The sequence below is a fragment of the Eumetopias jubatus genome, unplaced genomic scaffold (assembly GCF_037043125.1).
Source record: "Eumetopias jubatus isolate StellerSeaLion01/CBP00866 unplaced genomic scaffold, mEumJub1_p1.0 scaffold_1, whole genome shotgun sequence".
Classification (NCBI taxonomy): Eukaryota; Metazoa; Chordata; class Mammalia; order Carnivora; family Otariidae; genus Eumetopias; species Eumetopias jubatus.
This window is the reverse complement of record NW_028274807.1, coordinates 101,488,032-101,509,885: the sequence shown is the minus strand read 5'-3', so window position 1 is coordinate 101,509,885 and position 21,854 is coordinate 101,488,032. Positions and strand designations below refer to the sequence as shown.

At 41.1% G+C, this 21,854-nt stretch overlaps 1 long non-coding RNA gene and 1 pseudogene across 1 annotated transcript in view; one reads left to right on the top strand and one right to left on the bottom strand.

Moving 5' to 3' along the window:
* Window positions 1-21,854, top strand: part of LOC148165041 (uncharacterized) — a 27,752-nt gene extending 5,898 nt beyond the window's left edge. The window contains exons 2-3 of the long non-coding RNA XR_015768774.1: window positions 4,527-4,645; window positions 21,592-21,854. This is a non-coding gene — a long non-coding RNA (uncharacterized LOC148165041). The remainder of the gene's footprint in view (window positions 1-4,526; window positions 4,646-21,591) is intronic.
* LOC114209064 (glycine cleavage system H protein, mitochondrial pseudogene) lies at window positions 3,526-4,086 on the bottom strand (annotated as a pseudogene).

Here is a 21,854-nt window from a genome sequence, read left to right as displayed (position 1 = left end):
CAATGGTAAACTGTAGTACACACTTGTGGATATCAGATTCTAGTCCTATTAATTGTCTTTGAAGTTTTGTTGTCTACCTCTAAACTGGACTGGATCCTGAATGTATCTAGTTTCCTCCAATATGTAGCTACAACTCTCCAAACTAACATTTCCAAATTTCTCCCACCCTTTTGCCTTGTAGTCATTGAGAACTAAAACTGCCCTTTTCCCAAAGCCGGGAATGCTAAAATTGGACTTGATATAAACATCAGAGAAATCACCATAATAGCTCATGTATGGATAATCTTTATGACTGTTGCTGTGTGATCTTTTCAGAAAGATCACCAGAGATATTCAAACTGCAAACCAGGAAAATCTGTCAGAGTGCCACTGTCAGAGTAAGGACAGAGTGCCTGCCCTTACTCTATCCGAAGATTTTTTGAGTCTGACATCTAAAAATCTTTTTGACTAGCTGTCTTCAGAACTCAGAAGCTGGGATTATTGTCTGCTCCAATCATTAACCATTGTTTTTATCTTATTTCCAAAGAAATGCCTCCTATTAAATACCTCATGCAAATACTCACACCATATAGGCCTAACTTTGGGAGCCTACCTACAACACTGCCCCTGAAATGAGACACAACTGTTTAACTGAGCTGACCTATTTTCAAAGACTAAGAGACTAGTTCAGTGAGATAATGGAGCAATCTGCCAATCAGCTTCTGAATTGTGAAACTTCTTGGAAGTTTCAAAGGTGGGGCAGGAGAGCAGAATATGCCGCCCCAAAATATGCCACTTTGGCATATTGATTATTTTGAATCAAAGTTACCTAAGAAACAGCCAGTACAAGAAGAATACTCTGATCCTCCTCTGTTCCCCTGAAAGCAGAAAATAAATCTCCTATGTGAAATGTTCTCTTCCTTTACCAGAAGGGTAGAAGGCATCCTTATCACCGGACATAGGGAATTTAGGGTAAAGAAGGCTATATAAACAAAACATGTTACTTCTTCACTAATTTACTACCCCAAGCCCAAACCCCTTTATCTTGTCAATTCTTCACAAATTTATTATTTCCTTGTCTGAAAGGTATAAAAGCTGCTTGCTTTGGTTCCTTCTTGGAGTCTCATATTTTTTATAGGGCTCCTGTGTGTATGAAATTAAATTTGTTTTCTCCTGTTAATCTGTCTTATGTCAATTTAATTATTAGGCCAGCTAAGGAATCTGGAAGGGTAAAAGCGAAAAGATTTCTACCCCTACAGATTCGTATTGTATAAAGACTTTTTGTGGTTTGCTTTCTTTTCTTTTTTTAAAAGTTCATATTAGCTTTATTTGTAATAGCCAAAAACTGGAAAGAAACCTCATATTCATCAATGGGTGAATGGTTAAATAAACATGATATATTCATACCATGGAATTCTGCTTAGCATCAAAAATGAACAAACTGTTAATATATACAATAAATTGCATAAACCCTCAAGGATATTATCTTGAGTGAAAAAAACTATCTAAAAAGGTCACAGATTGCATGGTTCTATTGAAATAACATTTTTGTGGTGATGGAACTATTCCATAGATAGATATTTTTTTAATTGAATTATAGTTGACACACAATATTACATTAGTTTTAGGTGTGTGATTTGCTTTCTTCACTTATGTTTACATTGTATTTCCATGTCTTTAGTAATGCTGAAAAATATGCTTCCATGGTTGCATTGGGGATTCCATATGTGGAGGTGCTATTACTTATTACCAGTTTGGTGTATGGGACAGTTAATTTTATTTTCCTTTTATAAATAACACTAGAGTAAACATCCTTTTACACAAATTTCTGAGATCTTCTCTGATTACATCAATTAAATTCTTATATAAATAAATTACTTAAAATAAGTTCCTAGAGGGGCACCTGGGTGGCTCAGTCAGTTAAGCATCTGCCTTCAGCTCAGGTCATGATCCTGGAGTCCTGGCATCGAGCCCCACGTTGGGCTCCCTGCTCGGCGGGGAGCCTGCTTCTCGCTCTCCCTCTGCCCGCTTGTGCACGCGCTCTCTCTCAAATAAATAAATAAACAAAATCTTAAAAAAAAAAGTTCCTAGAAATAGAATGAATTTTTAAAAATAAATTCCTAGAAGTAAGACTGCTAAGTCAAAAGGAATATGCATTTTGAGAAGTATTGCTGACCTGCCCCCTAGCAAGTTGTGTCAATTTACTACTCCTACCAACAGTGTTTGTATCAGTGCGCAAATCATTCAAGGCCTTCCACATTTTCTCCTAACACACTCTTCCGTGCACCCTTCTTCCCAGTACATTCCTGTATGAAGCCTCTGCTTCAAATACCCTCTGTTCCAGTTACATTGTTTTGTTCAGTGTCTCTCAAACATCCCCCATGGGTACCATCTCTGGGCCTTTGTCATGCCTTTTCAGAAATGTCTTCCTCCTCTTCTGCATTTCTGAGTCATATTTCCATAATTCCAGTTCCAACCCCTCTGCAAAGCCTTGCCTGATTGTCCAATTTAGTAAACTTCCTCTGAAGTTCCTCTACCTTTATTGTCTGTGCCACATGTTTGTCACTTGTCACATGTTGTGATTTGTCTTTTTATATACGTCTGCTTTGTTTCCTGAAGAACTCATATAGTACAAAATTACACTTAAAAATCCCTTTTATTACCCATAGCACAAATGTAGCTTTTTGTAACTAGCTTTGTGTAACTATGTTGTGTAACTATATTGTGATACATATAATGTATATAATAACATATAGTATAAAACTCCAGTGAGGGATCATAATGAACCCTCCCCCTTATTCTAGTCACCACCACCACCAACAAATACAGGTATCCCTGTCAGGGCTGTCCCACACTCCAAGAGGCCTCAGACCTCAGCTTCCTTGAACTTAAACTTCCTTTGTGCTATATTTATCTAAACTATCTAAAAATGATAGGGGCTCTTTTCCACATAGCACTTAAGGAACAGCTAAATTCAATTTTAAATCATAAAATTATGATAATCTGGTCAATGTCTAGAATCAGGAATCAAAATCAATTTTTTTTTTTAACGAAGAAGGTGAATGTTTTATTATTAAACTATCTTCCTGCAAGGCTGTTGCTTCATTGTATAAAAATAGCACCAGCAAGTGCAGTATATTGCAAAATTAAGGTAGTATTGTTCTTTATCTGACACATACAACTAACAAACCTTTCTCTACTGCCAGTTATTTCCAATGGAAAGATTATTTAAGCATTTTGACCCCCATCCAGGGATAGGTGTAAGCTTAAGGCTTAAGGCAACAATGTCATCCTTGAATTACATAATTTTTATAACTAGTTTTTAACCAAAGATAATTTCAGGATTCTGAATATTATAACTGGAGCATAAAAATCAGAGGGTGTTGCAAAACAGATGCATGTTGTGTTTTTCTGCAATCATTATAAAGTTAAGGGGTATTTTCTTCCATTAGCATTGTTGCAAGTAGTTTCTTTCTCCACTGGTATTGCTAATAGTTGCTATTTTAAATCCTCTGTGTACCACTAATTTAAGACAACTATGCTAGATTAAGTTGTTTCATACTAGTTTATTTAGGGGTTCCATTTTCACTCCTCAATAGATTTTATGTATTTCTCATATGCTTCTTCACTCATTAATTCATCCAGTTCTGAAGGATCACTGAGTGCTATCTTGATCAGCCAACCATCTTCATAACAAGATTTGTTGACAAGTCCTGGATTTTCTGCAAGAGCTTCATTAATTTCAGTTACTTCTCCTGATAGAGGAGAATAGAGTTCACTAGCAGCTTTCACACTTTCCAAAGCACCAAACTCATCTTGTTTGTTCAGTTTTGTCCCAACTTCAGGCAGACTACAGTAAACAACATCTCCCAGAGCTTCCTGTGCAAAATTGCTGATTCCCACTGTTCCAATACCATTTTCTGTTGTTATCCATTCATGTTTGTCTGTGAATTTACGCACGGAGAGCAGAGCGGAGCCCGTGCGCAGTGTCCGGACGGCGCCCGCCCTCAGCCCCCAGGGCCGCGTCAGGCACCGTGCGGCGGGCGCGGAGGCGACGCGCAGACTGCAGGCCGCAGCCCGCACGCTCTGCACCGCTCGCAGCGCCATGTTCGCAGACGTGCAGGGGTCGCGGTACAAGGGACTCGGGAACCCCAGCCGGCAGGGCAGGAAACAAAATCAGTTTGACAAAGGATATATATACACTGCAACAACAAACCTAAGTGTCAGTTTTTAAAAATACTTAATCTGAGTGGTATAGAAAGTCTAGATACTGTTAGTGATCAAAAATGATACTCCTTCAAGAAATACTGAGATCAAAAACATGTCAAAGTCACATTATCTAAATAATGAAATACATAATGCAAATATGCCATAAGAAGCTGAAAATTCTATCATTTTATGTTGCATTTAGATACAACAGGTGCTGCTTCATCCTAACTAAATCATTACAACTAGATCATCAAAGTATCCAGGTAATCTTCGTGGCAATCTTAGGAGATAAAGTATATGAGAAGATAGTTAAAATGGACATTTGTCATCCTTTACAGTTCATAGAGGCTGTCATCCTACTGGAGTAGCATGAGCACACTTTCCAGTAGACGTCGATTGTACACACGAAGAATTGGAGACCTGAGGAGACTGAGGCTGGGTTAAAGCCACACAACCAGTAAGTGGGGGTCCGTGAGTCACACCCAGCTCTGTCTGCTTCTCAGTCTAGTTCACGCTCAGGTATGACTTGTACTTCTACTGCATATTAAGAGCAGGTTTCAGGTTTAGAGGCCTCACCCTGGGCTCAGGATCTTTGCACTTTCCATTCTCTCTGTCTGGATTGTCTCGCAGACATCCATTTGGCTTGTTCCCTCACCTCCTTCAGTTTTCTGCTCTGGCCACTTTCTTTGTGAGTTCTTCCCTGATTATTTAAAATCCCACTTACCCTCACCCCGACACACATACCCAAGAATTTCTCTGCCTTTTTCTTGCTTTATTTTTCTCCAAGCACTTACCAGCCTCTGATATGTTAAATATTTACTTGCTGACACTTGCACGTAAGCTCCACAAGAACAGGAGTAAAAATTCCTAATAAAAATTGTTCTGCTCCCTGTGGTATCCTAGAGCTAGAGCAATGGATGGCTTCTAGAAGACAACAAATATTTGTAGGATGTATACAAACTAAAAAAATAAATCCATGTAATTTCAAGTTTGAATTCATAGCAGTACAATTGCCTTCTGTGGCCATAGTCTGAACAGCCTGATTTCTAGCTCTGAGATTTTCATTCATTCACTGTTTTGCTTTACTTCACATAATTTATCACTGCCTGAAACTTTATTATGTATTTATCCGTGTACTTATTTATTATCTGTCTCTTTATTTGACTATAGTATTAGCTCTAAGAAGGCAAGGGCTTTGCCTGTCTTGTAAAGGGCTATATCCCATCACAGAAGACAGTATCTGGCACATAATATGAGTTCAAGAAGTAGCTCTGATAAGATAATAAATTAGTAAGTGTATTAATTTAAGAAACATTTATTGACTACCTGGCATGACCTGTCTTTAGTTTTATGAGGGAGAAAAACAAGTCAACAGGGAATTGCAACATAGGTAGGATTTACCATGGAACGGGGGGGAAATGTGCAGATACCCCTAACCTGATTGTGAAGGGTCACAGAGAACTTTCCAGCTGGGATTGTCCTGAGCCAAACTTGACGGGTGACAGCATATGCAAAGGCACTGGGTCAAGCAAGAACATGACAAAGTGTTGGAAGTGCAAATACTTTGATATTAGACCGGGCCTCGGGGTTGGAGGAGAAGGGGTCAGGGGAAGCTGGAGAGCCAAGGAGCTTGTGGGACATGGCAGAATGCAGGACTTGATTCTGAGGTTAGTGGAAGACTTTAAGCAGGGATTTGGCATGAGTAGATTCTCTTTGTCATCTCACTGTGGCATTTGGAAGGAAGAACAAGGCAGCAAAAATCACTCCTCATTACCAGATCCGCAAAGTCAGCAAACTGTGGGCATGAGCTGGGACTGTACCACCCAATAAGCCCCCACCCTGGCAGGTACAGAAAGCCAGTCACAGGCCCAGCCTTCTGGAAGTGGACGGGCTAGACTGTCCCATGGCTCTGTGGGGACATTCAAACCCCACGACAGTGCTTGGTGACAGCTTATGGGTGTCTGAAATGCCCGCCAGGAGCTTTCCCACTAGTGTAAAACCTGGAAATAAGCAAAGCTGTAAAAATCTATATATCTTGATAAGCTAGTAATTCTAAATAACTCTAGAAAGTAATAGAAAGATTAAAAACTCTCCTTTGCCCACTTTCATCATGCATACAATTTTAAATAATACGTGCAAATAGTACATTTAATACTTGGAGGAGATTTTTCTAAATAATCAGCTGGGTAAGCAGAAGATAGAAGTGATACTATGAATCAACCTTGACTGACTCTCTAGTTTCTTGAGACCCTATGATAATTTGTGTCAGCAAAATCAACTTCCACCTGCATATAATAGGGAGAGAAATAGTAGGGGGCCTGTAAATGTGGGGGCAGAGGGATCTGTGCCTCTGGGGAAAACTTCCAGCACAGTGAGGGGGAAAAAGCTTAGTGAAGAGCGTGTGTCCATTCATTCAGCTCACCTGTAGTTGGATCTGCATGTGAAAAGCATGGTTTTAATTCTTTAACAGGAATCAAGGCTGGAGGGTAATAAATAGACTCACACAAATGCATTCAACTGATTTTTTTTAAGAAATTGTGGTCAAACTCACATAACATAAAATTAGCCATTTTAAAGTGACTTTGAGTGCGTTCACAATGTTGTGCAACTACCATCTCTGTCTAGTTCCAGAACACTTTTATCACCCCAAAAGGAAACCCTATACCTGTTTAGTATTTGCTCCCCATTCTCCCTTCCCCCCCGCCCCATCTCTAGGAATTCACTTATTCAGGATATTTCGTATATATGGAATCACACAATATGTGACCTTTTGTGTCTAGCATCTTTCACTTAGCATAACGTTTCAAGGTTTATCCACTCTGTAGCATGTATCAGTACTTCATTTCTTTTTATGGCTGAATAATACTCCATTGTATGTATATACCATATTTTGTTTATCCGTTCATCACTTGATAGGCATTTGGGCTGTTTGCACCTTTTGGCCATTGTGAATCATGCTGCTGTGAATATACATGTGCATGTACTTATTTCAGTATCTGTTTTCAATTCTTTTTCGCATATACTACTAACTGATTTTTGGGAAAGAGGCAAAGCAATTCAATAGAGGAAAGACAGACTTTTCAACAAATGGTGCTGGAGCAATTGGACATCCATAGTCAAAAAAATAAACCACGACTTACCCCCGATAACCTTATACAAAAATTAATCCAAAATGGGTCAGAGATTTAAATGTAAGATGTAAAGCTATAAAAACTTCTAAAAGGAAACTGGTGCAGTCACTCCAGAAAACAGTATGGAGTTTCCTCAAAAAGTTAAAAATAGAGCTACCCTACGACCCAGCAATTGCACTACTAGGTATTTATCCAAAGGATACAAGCATAGTGATTTGAAGGGACACCTGCACCTCAAATGTTTATAGCAGCAATGTCCACAATAGCCAAACTATGGAAAGAGCCCAGATGTCCATCGAGAGATGAATGGATAAAGGTGTCCTGTGTGGGGATGGCATAGCCACTCTGGAAGGATGGTTTGGCAGTTTCTTATAAAACTAAACATGCACTTACCATAATGACCTGGTGATTGCACTCTTGGGTATTTATGCCAGAGAAATGAAAACTTATGTTCACACAAATGTTTTGTGTGTACATGAATGTTTATAGCAACTTTGTTTATAAGCACTCCAAACTGAAAACAGCCAAACTCTGGTACATTCATACTGTAGAATACTACTCAGCAATCAAAAGTAGTGAACTATTGATACAGGCAACAACCTGGATGTTTCTCAAGGGCATTATGCTCAGTGAAAAAAGTCAATCTCAAAAGGCTAATACTTTATAATCTTATTTATATAACAATCTCAAAATGACAAAACTATAGAGATGAAAAACAGATTAGAGGTTGTGATGGGGCAGGGACAGGTGTTAGGAGAGGATGTAAATATATATGGAGTGTACGAGAGGGTTCCTTTGTGACGATGGAACAGTCTGGTGTCTGGATTGTGGTGGTGGCTACATAAATATATATGCTTGGGTTACATATGCATATATGGCATAGAAACACAAACACACACAAATGAGTGCATGTAAAAATTGGTGAAAAAATGAACACGATCTGTAGTCTAGTTAACAGCATTGTACAAATGTGGATTTCCTGTTTTGATACTGCATATAAGATGTCACCATTGGGGAAAGCTGGATGAAGGGTACTACAAGTGTTTCAAAATACAAACTTAAAAAAAAAAAACTAAGTAGTGAGTAAAAATGCTTGTAAAAAACTTAGAAATACCTGTATTTTGAGCATATAAATGAAAGTGTGATTTTAGGCCTTGCTGCATATTCCAGGTGAGCTAGAGGGAGTCCGTGCCTTCTAGGTGCTTAGGTAGTGGGTAAGAAGGTTCAGTGAATGGCACATTGTCTCATAGGAGGTGAGCATGTAAACAACCTCCTATAATCTCTGAATCAAAAACATTGATTAATTCCAAGCAAAGTGTGGCAGGAATTGAGAAGAAAGAGATTTTAAAGTAGTCCAAGAGGCTGGGAAAAATTTCTTAGGGGAGGTGTTTTCTGATATGAACCTTGAGGGATGGGTCCGATTCTGAAAGTACAGAAGAGAGTAAGGAAATTTTTCATGTGGATCTTAGAATTTTTTTTTTTTTTTGGTTAGTATTTTTAAAATCAACCTTCTACTTTCCCCCAAACTTATTCTTTCATGCCTTTAGCCTAGGAACCTAGATGAGTTTATATATGGTAAAAATGCACCACAGGGACTGGCTTGAAATGTGCTTATTTTGAGGCTCAAAGAGTGTTTAACATCACTTCATAGTTCTTCAAAGAGAAGTACTTTGAGAGAGAACTTGAATTCCTGGGTCCTATAGCCATATGCCTAGAGGTACCAAGCTACAGTCATGTAGCTGGGAACCCTGCCAAAATAAAAGAGTATCTCTTCCATCCTCATAGTTTTTTGTTTTGTTTTGTTTTGTTTTTATCAAGAAGAACTTGAAAAATGAATCCCACCAAGTGCTGCTGACAATAAAGAATATTGCCCCAGGTAGGGACACAACAGACTATTTGCAGTTAACAGAGTCTTGATTCTGTATTTTCTTGCGTCTACTTAAATTTGGGCTCCAGCCCAGAGAAGCCCAATTCCAAAGGAAAGCTAAGTGCCAGATATAAATAGACCCAGACAGGGCACAGGCAATTTATTCTATCATTTGTTGTAATGAGGAACTTACATTTTACTTGGCCCTGCCTTACCTTATTGGCAAGTGTTAACTCTATTATTTACCTAGTGAAGTTTTCCTCTATTTTTGCAAACATGAATTTGTACTTTAGAAAGAGGACTGCAAGTCCTTTCAACTCTGTGGAGAAAGAATGCCCTTGCAGAGCCAACTGTTAGGGTGCACATACAACTACAGACAGAACCTGGATGTTTGGCTGAACAGGGCCCTGGAGATTACCTTATTAAACAACCTCATTTTGCAGGTGAGGAAACCGAGACCAGAAGAAAATGCTCCTTTGTTGCAGAATAAGTGGAGTTTAAACTGCCCGTTCGTGTATTTGTTCGTTCAGTACATTCTGAGCGCCTATGAGCCAGATGCTGTTCTGGATGTTGGGGGACACGGGGACCCTCTCCCAGGGAGCTGACAGAAGTGCTTGTGAAGGAGGGACGAGAGAATTAAAAAGTAAACAAGCGAACTTCCAATTTCATCACAGTGTCCAGTACTGTAGACAAAGAAGTCCTGGGAGAGCGACTCTCTGATGTGGGTGGGAGGGGCTCGGAGAGGGCTGTTGCCTAGAGGCACATGTAAGCTGAGGCCTGAATGATGAGAAGGAGCCAGCTGTGTTAAGGCAGTGGCAGAGATTGTTACAGGGAGAGGAAGAGCTGAAGCCCTGAGGCAGGAAGGTGCCTGGCAGTTTCAAAGAGCAGAAAGCAGATGAGTTCATAAGGAGGGAGATGTGCTGGTAGGCGGAGAGCTTGAGGGTTTAGACTCTACAGGCCTTGTAGGCCCAGGGGGCGACTTTTGGGATGTTGCAGCCTTGAGCAAAGGAGTTGCAGGATTCTGGTTTACATTTTTTAAAATAGTTCATTGAGTATCCTGTGGAGTGGACGGTAGAGAAGCAAGAGCAGAAGCAAGGAGACTACTGGCACAGTCAGGCCAGACGAGAAGGAGTAGCATAGAATAGGGTGGTGGCAGAGACAAGCGAGGGAAGTGATTGCATTTAGGGTATATTTTGGAGACAGAACTGTTGGGACTATGGTTGGATTGGATATGGGTGTGAGGCCAAATGAGAGTAATCAGAAGGACTGAGGCTTTTGGCTTGAGTAATTGGGTAGGATCGTTTCCTGAGATGGGGAAGTCTGGAGAGGAGCAGGTTGGGGAGAGTGTGGGTGGGGTGAGGAAACATTTATCAGAAAAAAATAAAGCGGTATCGAGAATGGGGGAAAACAGGAGTAGATCCATTTTGGTAGAACAGTAAATGAAGGCCTCATTCAGAAGTTGACATTTAAGGTGAAATCTGAAAGATGCAAAGCCAGCTAAAAGAACATTCCAGATAGAGGGAACCACAGGTGCAAAGGCGCAAGAGAAGAAATGGCTTAGCAAGTCAGAGGTTAAGTGGAAGGAGCTAGTGTGACTGCAGGGCAGGGAGTGAGATAATCAAAAGAGTGGTTTCTATTTTTTGTACTGCTCGGGAACAAGTTTAACACTGTAACTTAGATGTGCAAAAAGAAATATTGCTTTTTTTTCCCTTTATCACTGACCTGATTTTCCTCACAGCTGCTACCCTGAATAGGAGTAGAGACTGTAAGAAGGGACCAGAAATTTAAACCTGCCCATTTGTGTTATATTCATTGCTTTCGGATAACTCCATTGCCTTCACAAGGTGTGTGTGTGTGTGTGTGTGTGTGTGTGTGCGCGCGCGCTTGGGGGGAGACTTTGGGTCCACACACCAGTCGTGTACTGCTTTCTAGCTCCCCTTGCCTCCATCTTGACAGGAGCCAAGCTCCTGTCGTGTACTTGTCCATCCAGTCAGGTGACATGTCTTGGGAGAACTCTTAGCCTGCTCTCTGGGCACAGTCGGCCTGGAGGTCTTTCCTGCACACTCACCCCTACTTCCATTTTCTCTGATGCCACAGTTCCTTCTCCCTGAGGTTTGAGAGCACCTGTGACTCCCAACTTAAGGCACTTCTGAGTCACCTCATCATTGTTCTGTGGCATCTTTAGCGGCAGCAACATCATCTCACGTCCTTCACAAGGCTAGCAGGAACCTGGGGCTCTTCTGTGCCATATGGCAGCCAAGGAAGTCTCTGGGTAATTAAGTGTTCTCACTCCCTGACTGGGCTATGCTGCCATTTTTACTTTGCTGTGGTCTTTCATTGTTGGTGCTCTGTGTGGTGATGCCCTCTCAAGAGTTGTCAATGGGAAGGGGCAGCAGCTCTTCCACTTTTGACTTCCTTCTTGACCCTCGACCTGTCTGATACCTGCCCCAGCGATGTTACGGTCCAGGGTGGTGTGGTGGTGATCCATAACACATATGCAGCTGACAATTGGCTTTCTCTACCTCTCTTCTTTTTCTAGCAAATTCTCTGACTAGAAGGAGAAAGTGTCCTTCTTCCTTCTTATGATAGTTTAAAAACATACCTGCAAATTCTTTGATACTGTCATCAAGAGGTGGAGTCTATGTCACTTCCCTTGAAACTGGGTGGACGTTTGTGTCTTCCTTGATGAAAAGAACATGGTGGAAGTAATGTGGTGGGACAGAGGCTGGATTAGAAAATTCTGTGCTGCTTCTGCCAGATTCTCTTGAGACTCACTCTAGGAGCTTTTAGTCACCATGTGAGAAGCCCAGCTACCCCGAGGCCACCATTCAGGGAGATTATGTGGGGAGATGAGAAAGAGAGGGAGAGGAGAGGGAGGGAGAGATCTGAGGAGCTTGAGCTGTTAGCTGTTCAAGTATGCCAGGCCAGGTGCCAACATGCTAGTTAAGAAGGTGTCAAGATGTTATCAGTTTCAACCACTGTCTGATTGCAACCTCAAGGGACAATCTGAGCAGGAAGCACCTGGCTGAGTTCATTCAATGCTCAGATTTATGAGCAAAATAAATGATTGCTTCCATTCTTTTGGGGTGGTTTGTTAGTAAAGATTGGAGTACTCACTCCTCCTGGAGCTCACATTCTTACCAGTATTTTTCTTCTACCTTCAATAATGTGTATACTATGGCTTATAATTAAGCAATAGGTCCAGGCCTTCAAGTAGAATGACCAATTACCCTAATTTGACTGGGATCGAGCAGGTTCCTAAGATGTGGGACTTTCAGTGCTGAAACCTGGGAATATCCTGGGCAAATTGAGATGAGTTGGTCGCCCTATTCCAAAGTTTGCTTTCAAGCTGAAGAAATTTCGGGATTTTTAGAATTACTGCATCACTATGAATTTTAGTAAGTGGCTTTGGGCTTGGATGCTGACCCATTGTTCTAGAGGATATCTGTCCTCCCAAAGGGAGTCAATGAGTAGGCTAATGCAGGCAAAGATAATTAGAGGATCTGAAAAAATATTTCAAAAATATCTCCTACAGATGGGGAAACTGGATCAGACAAAGTCACTGACTTTTCCAAGGGCAAATAGTGACAAGGCCATAATTTGGGATACAGATTGTTGGACTTAAGTCAAAGGCTCTTACCTCCATATTATGTCATTTTCAATCCTCATCGATCTTTACCCTGTGAATATGGTATAATAGTGAACCCTCGATACTATTTAGGCTGAAGGAGAGATGTCCTTGCCAGTAATATAGTTCACCATCTTCAGCTCTAGGCAGTGCACAGATTAGAATAAAATCTAATCTGGGCCATACCTGGACAAACAGAGAACCAGAAAATACATCTCGATTAAAACAAAACCCTAAACCGACGTCAGGTCTGTTTTGAAATGGAGTTTTAACAGTCGCATCAGAAATGTTGGTGAAAAATTGTAGGCCCTGGTACTGCTGTCCCAGAAGAAGCCCAGTTAACTTTGGGTCCCGGTGTTAGGGCTCTCCTTGAAAGTAAAGGATGGGGCAGCTTCCAGCCAGCAGCAGGACAGGTATAACTAGATATGGGCCAACAAGTGTTTCTGGGTGTGTCTTTTGGCAATGAAACCCAGACTGCTTTAGCAAATAAATAGGAGGCTGGTAACTATCTACTCTGCCTAGAGCTGAAGATGGAGGACTAGGTGGGAGGAAGGGTGGAGAAGGAGAATATTACTTGAGGTCTGACTTGGCAGGAAACTGCCATTATGCTGCTTGCCCCACCTCTGTTTAGAAAGTGTGTGTGGTATGCTTGGGTGTGGGCTGTGTGTGTACCTAACCACTACAGTACAGCTTTTATCAAAGAAAACAGATTGCTCACTGATAGGACATGACCACCCAAAAGCCAGCCCCATCCCGTGCAAGGGATCCAGGAGGAAGCTCTGTTTTGACCGGCAAGGCAACGTAGTGAGGAGGCTGTGAATCATACGTGGTTAGATTTGGTTGGCATGTGAGCAGGCGTGAGTTGCATTTCATTTAATGATTATAAGATAAAGCCCTATAATTTTGCACAACCTAGAACTCATTCAGGAGCAACTGAAATTAGTTTAAAAAGAAAGTCAAAGCTCTTGGGATGGAGTACTATTTTGAGATTTTTAACCTTTGCTCTTCTTCTGTATTTCCTCTTTTTTTCCTCCTTCCATTGAAGCAGGCAATTAAGTTTGTTCTTTGCTTCCATGGGGGGTGGGGGGGGGGTTATGGTTGAGAGGCGAGCAAGCCTTGTCTGCTTGTCTTCCTGGCTTTGGGAGCAGAGGTGGGGAGGATGTGGGTCAAAAAAGCACAGAAACAACATATTGGCCAGAAACCCAAAAGAAAAAAAGATTTCTCCAAGACAAGAGAGATTTCCCAGCACTGGAAAGAGAGAGAACAGAGAGCTCTAAAGTTCTGAGACAGGGGTGCCTGGGTGGCTCACTCGTTAAGCATCTGCCTTCGGCGCAGGTGGTGACCAGGGTCCTAGGATTGAGCCTTGCACAGGGCTCCCTGGTCGGCAGGCGACCTGTTTCTCCTTCTCCCACTCCCCCTGCTTGTGTTCCCTCTCTCTCTCTGTGTCTCTCTCTCTGTCAAATAAATAAGTAAAAATCTTTAAAAAAATAAAATAAAAAAATAAAGTCCTAAGGCAGAGAAAAAACATACCCTGAATCTTGCAACATTCATTCACTCAATTCCTGTATACACCATGCACTGTCCTAAGAGCACTGAACAAATACATAAAGACCTTGTGCATGTGGAGCTAACATTTTAGTGAGTATCAAAACATATGGGATTCTGATATGCCAGGGGCTATTCTAAGTGCATGGGATGTATTTACTTCTCAAGACCCATTGAATTAGATACTATATTCCCAGCTCACAGGTGAAGAAGTTTCAACATAGAAAGGTTACATAATTTGCTGATCTCCTAGCTAGTAAGTATCAGAGGCTGAACATTGAACCCAGACAAGCAGGCTTCATTGCTCTTAACTGCTTGCTTAATTTCTAGGCAGGGCTTTGGGAGGGTGGCAAGGCACTAGAGTTGAGAAATCTGTGTGGAGCAGTTTCACAGACTCCCATGCCCCAGGTAGGTTAGGGTGGCAGTGAAAAGACCCTGAAATTCTAGGGGCTGCAGCCTGTGATGATGGATGTCTCTGAGTCAGTCTTCCCCTGAGTGTGTTCCACTGCCCCAAATTCTGGGAGGCCAGCATGAAAACAGAAATTAAGCTGAGTTAAACGAATACAAATGATAAAATAGATGACCAAAAAAAATAAGAGAAAGAGAATAAATGTTTTTGTAATCCTGAGTCTGTAGACTTAAGAGCTAGCCGTGTATTTTGGGAAGTGTGGGAATTAGAGAAACCTATGTGCTGCCCGTGGGAGGAGTTAAAAATCCCAATCCCTTCACACGTTCCCCGTCCCCCCCACCCCTCGCCTGCCCAGAATTGGGGCACTGTACAAGGGGGACTAGGATTTCATGAAGGTGGAAGCCCAATCAGGTAGAGCTTATATTAAAAAAATAAATAAATAGGGCACGTGGGTGGCTCAGTCAGTAAAGTCTCTGCTTTCGGCTCACGTCATGATCCCAGGGTCCTGGGATCGAGCCCCACATCGGCTCCTTGCTCTGCGGGGAGTATGCTTCTCTCTCTCCCTCTGCCTGCCACTCCCCCTGCTTGTGCTCTCTCTGTCAAATAAATAAATAAAAATCTTTTAAAAATAAATAAATAAATAAAAATAAAGTTCATCACTCCAATCTTTGTTTCTGACATTGCATTGACTTCTTCTCCCTCTTATACAGACCATTGTGATTATACTGGGTTAATCTGGATAATCCAGGAAAACTGCTGAGTTTCTATTGATCAAACTCCCTCTTAGTCTGATTGATCCAAATGTCAATTAGTGATGGACAGTCTTAACATTGCAGTTGTGTGAACTGCTTTTAAATAAAGCAAGCATGGCCCGTGTTTCATATTTACATAGCCCAGAATATGTTTTTATTTTTTTTGGTACATATCCAACCATTTTGAATTCAATAAGATTTGAACTTGAAATACCTCAAATACAATGTCATTTGTCAAAGAGGAGATGAAATTTTTTTAAAATTTTTTAAAATTTTTTATTGTTATGTTAATCACCATATATTACATCATTAGTTTTTGATGTAGTGTTCCACGATTCATTGTTTGTTCATAACACCCAGTGCTCCATGCAGAATGTGCCCTCTTTAATACCCATCACCAGGCTAACCCATCCCCCTACCCTCCTCCCCTCTAGAACCCTCAGTTTGTTTTTCAGAGTCCATCATCTCTCATGGTTCGTCTCCCCCTCTGACTTACTCCCCTACATTCTTCCTCTCCTGCTATCTTCTTCTTTTTCTTTTTTCTTAAAATATGTTGCGTTATTTGTTTCAGAAGTACAGATCTGTGATTCAACAGTCTTGCACAATTCACAGTGCTCACCGTAGCACATACCCTCCCCAATGTCTATCACCCAGCCACCCCATCCCTCCCACCCCCAACCACTCCAGTAACACTCAGTTTGTTTCCTGAGATTAAGAATTCCTCATATCAGTGAGGTCATATGATACATGTCTTTCTCTGATTGACTTATTTCACTAAGCATAACACCCTCCAGTTCCATCCACGTCGTTGCAAATGGCAAGAGCTCATTCCTTTTGATGGCTGCATAATATTCCATTGTGTATATATACCACATCTTCCTTATCCATTCATCTGTCGATGGACATCTTGGCTCTTTCCACAGTTTGGCTATTGTGGACATTGCTGCTATAAACATTGGGGTGCACGTACCCCTTCGGATCCCTACATTTGTATCTTTGGGGTAAATACCCAGTAGTGCAATTGCTGGATCGTATGGTAGCTCTAATTTCAACTGTTTGAGGAACCTCCATACTGTTTTCCACAGTGGTTGCACCAGCTTGCATTCCCACCAACAGTGTAGGAGGGTTCCCCTTTGAGGAGATGAAATTTTATACAAATTGATTGTGTTTACTTATTACAAGCTATACTGGTTTTCTCATCTGAAATCCCAAGAATTCTTTGTGTATGTGTTGTCCTCCAGCTTGGGTATCTAGTGCGTGGACACCCTGTCTGTGAATTCAGTCCTAGGTGGTTACCTGCTTTTTCTTCAGGAGAGAGAACTACTGACTCCAGTAAGTGCTCCTTTAACATCCTGCTCATATTGCAACTGCTAAATTCAAGTCGTTCTTGGGGCAGTATGGTTCAGTTGGTTAAGCATCTGCTTCAGCTCAGGTTGTGATTCCGGGGTTCTGGGATGGAGCCCCATGACAGGCTTTCTGCTCAGTGGGGAGCCTGCTTCTCCCTCTCTCTCTGCCTCTCACCCCAGCTTGTGCGCTCTCTCTCTCTCTCTCAAATAAATAAATAAATCTTAAAAAAAATTCAAGTGATTCTATTATCATTATGTGTCTGTCTATGCCATTGATTGCTGGGCTCTTCAGGTCATGTTTATATCTTCAATCTTTGTATCCAACACAGGGAACATGGCATCTGAGGTATTGTGAGTCCTCCACAAATATTTGTTAAATGGATTCATTTATTGAAGAAAGAACCATACTTTATTTGATTCCGTGATGAGAACTTTACATCGTTTCTGGTTTTCCTTTCCCTTGCATACTAGAAAACTTCAAGCCAAATTGCTCTGTGACAATAACTCTCTCATCCTAATTCTAAAAGATATTTTACTTCTGTTCCTATTTTTCTTTAAATTAACCTGACTACGTATTTTTATTATACATAATGCCAAACGCTTTTTAGAACTACAAAGAACATAACTTATAAATAACATGTTTGGCAAATTTTGAATCGTCTGGGATTTATGTTTAAGGAAGACCAATGCCTTTCACCATAGTGAACCTAATCACTATGATGGTAACAGTAGGAAAAACCAAGGAGCAATAACTATCAGATAAACATGGGAAGGTGGTGTGCATTGTGCTTATCAACAGGAAAGACAAATAGGGATCATTCAAAGAATTGACTGCTGATGTGGAACTTCAAACAGGTACACTTCTATGGGGAGAGTGGCTGAGGTTGTCTGGTACAGATGGCTATTATGTTGCTAGAAGAATCATGTTGAAAACATTTATTTTACTTTTAGTTATTTTTTTTTAACATCTAGAGAAAGAAAAGGACATAGAAAATCTAAAGGATTTCTCAGAGAAAAAGGAATATTATAAACCTGGTGAGAAAACCGTCCAGTGGTCCAATTATGAGAAAGGCAGACGGAAGATCCTCGTACCAAGGTCAGACAGAGTCTGGAAGGTGCACCTCAATCATGATGAGAGAAAAACAGTATTTGAGATTGGGGAATGGTAGCCTTGGCTAGTTACAGGGACATAAATCAATAAGAATATTGTTTTGTAAAATAAGGAGGATATTCTCTGAAATTACTCTTGGTTTTGTTACAGGCTTACCAAAAGGCCTAGGGCCAGAGTGAAATGGGAAAACAGGAAACAACAGAAGAAAAGAAAAATCAAAATGCTTGATGACAAGGCAGAGCTTTATTTATTAAAGTTTTTACTTCGGAAAATTTTAGAAAGTAAAAAAGTTCAGCTTTTTTTTTAACTGAAAATAGACGATTGGTTTTACTTAGAAAGCAAAGAACACTTTTTAAATGAATACAAATAAATGGAAGAATCCACAAAGAAGCAGTCATCTCATCATTACGTGAGTCAGTAGTCACTCTGTAAGGTGACCAGAAATATCTGGTTTTGTTTTTTTAATCCTGATGATATAAAACTTTCCAATTTTTTACTAAAGGTTAAACAAAGGTAGTTCAACCTTTAGTAAACAATTGGTTTTTCCAATTGGTCCAACAGTAGACAAGGTTTGCTCTTATAAATGAATTTGTGGGGCACCTGGATGGCTCACTCAGTTGAGCGGCCAACCCTTGAGATTGCAGCTCAGGTGATGATCTCAGGGTCCTGGGATCAAGCACTCAGTGGGGAGTCTGCTTGAGGATCCTCTCTCTCTCCCCCTCTCCCTCGGCCCCTCCCCCTGCTCACATGCTCTTTCTCTCAAATAAATAAATCTTTAAAAAAGGTGAATGAACTCCAGTTTCAAAATGAAAAGTGTCCTCATTTAGAATATTTTTGTTGTCCAAAGTTGGTAGCAATATCCCGGTATTGGTAAGTGGGCAAGGAAGGTGCCTATGGGAAATGCTGGGATCTGTAAGTGGGAAAGGAAGTTCCAAGAGGGTTGGCTGGGCTTGGCTGTAGTGAGAGTTCTAGTTCTCGAGCTGCTCTCAGAAAGCACAAAACATGTAGCCCATCTGAAATGTCCTATTATCATGATTAACATTTAATCATGAGATTTCACATAAGCAGCCACATTTCTGATTTCTCTTGAAAAATCTGAGAGCATTCAACCGTAGCAACTATCACTGAGGAGGACTGAATAGCTGCTGCTCATTGGGACAGGGCTGGCCCCCTGTCGTCCATTCCTTCCCACTCCTGTTTTCTTCAGACGTGGAGACGAAGTGTCAATTGCCATCCACCCATGAGATTGCACAGGTGTTTGTCTTATGGTAGTAGTAATAAGATATGAGAACATGTCTTATAACCTTGTCTATATCAAAAGTGTGAAATAGACCAAGATGCCACATAATTCAAGAACAATGGGCAAAAGCAAATTTCCTTGTGGAAGTGAAGAGTAACCTAGGGATTCATATGCATATAAAATAAATCTGTATAGAAATCACTTGCCTGTTTTACTCATTTGTTCCCTTGCAGACTTTGGGTTTAAAATGCCTGGTTTAGCTTTTGTAGCTGCGATCTCATCTTTGGGCATAGATCACCCCTGAGGCTAAAATAATATGTTTCTTTTTCCAAGAAACAGTTCCCTTTTCTTTCTTTTCAGTGAAACTCTGACTTTTTATGGTGGTAAAATGCCCACAGCTGGGTCTATGCCAAAAATTTTAACCACATTTAACCCTTACTTCTCAGCTTCCTGTGTTGCTAACCACATAACCCAGTGCTGACCAATGAGATGTAGGCAGAACATGCTGAGGAGTTGAGGAATTTATTTACCTGTAAAAGGGAACAGGTGCAGTTTGTTTGGCCTTTTACTATTACCCCCTTCTTCCTGCTTTGAAATGGACAAGTTCTCAGGAGATGTAAAACCCATCTTGTACCCACAAGGAGACAGCCGTGGGGGCAAAAGCCAATTTGTGAAGGATACTGAGCAGAAATAAAGCAAGAGTCTAGGCCCTTGGGTCCAGGTGAATAGCTAAACCAATTGCCAGTAACTACCTAGGTTTGATTATAAGAGACAAACCCTTCATTGTTTATATCATGGTTGTTTGGCTTTTCTGTTACTTGCAGACATAGGCATTCCTAATTGATTCGTTCTTCTCCCCTCCCCTCCATTCATATGTGCACAATGCTTCTCACTGATATTTTGTACTTCCTAAGTCTGCCAAATTATGTCAATACCCCAATTCAGTTCCTACCAGACAATGTTTGCAAGGCATAATGCTAGGATTTGGAATGCAGGATCCTATAAAGATGAGCAAGACAAATACTTTGTGTTAAAGTATCTTGTTATCTAGGGGCACCTGGGTGGCACAGTCGGTTAAGTGTCTGCCTTCGGCACAGGTCATGATCCCAGTGTCCTGGGATCGAGCCCCACATCTGGCTCCTGGCTCAGTGGGGAGCCTGCTTCTCCCTCTCCTCTGCCTCTCCCCCTGCTCATGCTCTCTCTCTATCTCTCTGTCTCAAATGAACAAATAAAATCTTGAAAAAATACAAAATAAATAAAGAATCTTTTTATCTAGAAGGGAGAATTAGATACCTGCACACAATAATTGCAACACAAAGTAGCACAAAGACAATGCGCAGGTTGTTACAGAGTGTTCAAGGTGGGGGTGACAAATGCCATCACACCTGGTTCCTGGCTGGAGTCATCAGGAGGGATTTCTTGGAGAGGGTGGAATTTGAGATGAGTCTTGAATGTTGGGTAACATTTTAGAGGACTCCCTTCTAGAAAGGGACTGGTGGGAGGAAAGGCCTGGAGGCAGCAAATGTAGAACATGTTGGAGAACGAAGGTTCTGTAGCCCCCTGCTCCCACACTCCAGACCCACTGGCCTTGCTGGTTCTTCTGGGAGCAAGCTAGTCCCAGCTGTGCACTCTCACACATGCTCCTTCTCCTGCTCATGGCTCTCCCTTCTTCTCCTGTATGCTGGCCAACTGGGTCTGTTGTTTCCTTAGAGAGGACGTCTGTGGGTAGCCAAAGTCGAATAGGTCCCACCTGCCACTCTTTCTCTTGTACTTTTTCTTTGCCTTTACAAAATTTAGATGCTCGTTTGTTTAGCAATTGTTAATATTTACTGAAGACCTGTTGTATTCCAGGCATTGGCCTCACCTAGTAGCTATATTAGTGAATAAAAAAGTCAAGGAGCGCCTGGGTGGCTCAGTTGGTTAAGCGTCCAACTCTTGATCTCAGCTTAGGTCTTGATCTCAGGGTTGTGAGCAAAAAAAAAAGTCAAGCTTCATGCCTGTACATGCAGGTAATGAGACAGGTGATTAACAAACATAAAATTATTACCTATTGTGTTAAATGCTGGGAAGGAAATAAGGGTAATCTGGGAGACACCTGGGGCTGGCAGGAGATAAATTCTGTTAATGACAGCACCTACTTCAGAGGATTTTGTGACGATAATAAAGATGATATATATATAAAGAGCTAAATAGAGGGGCTGGCACATAGTCAGCAATTAAATTAGTAATTACAAGTTTGTGTGAGTGTCTGAGTAAACTTTTTATTGCTACATATACAAGAAAGAGCACAGAGCAAAAGTCTATAGCTTGGTGAAATTTTTTTAAAGATTTATTTATTTATTTATTTATTTATTTATTTATTTATTTATTTCAGAGAGAGAGAACATGTGGAGGCAGAGAGAATGCTTGAGCAGACTCCCTGTTGAGCGTGGAGCCTGCTGCAGGGCTTCATCCCAGGACCCCGATATCATGACAGCTGAAATCAAGAGCTGGCCACTCAACCGACTGAGCCACCCAGGTGCCTCTGTAGTTTGGTGAATTTTTATAAATAAAACACACACATGTTACCCTTCCCAGATCAAGAAACAGAATATGACTCGAACACTCAGAACCCCATCATACTTCCTTCTAGTCACT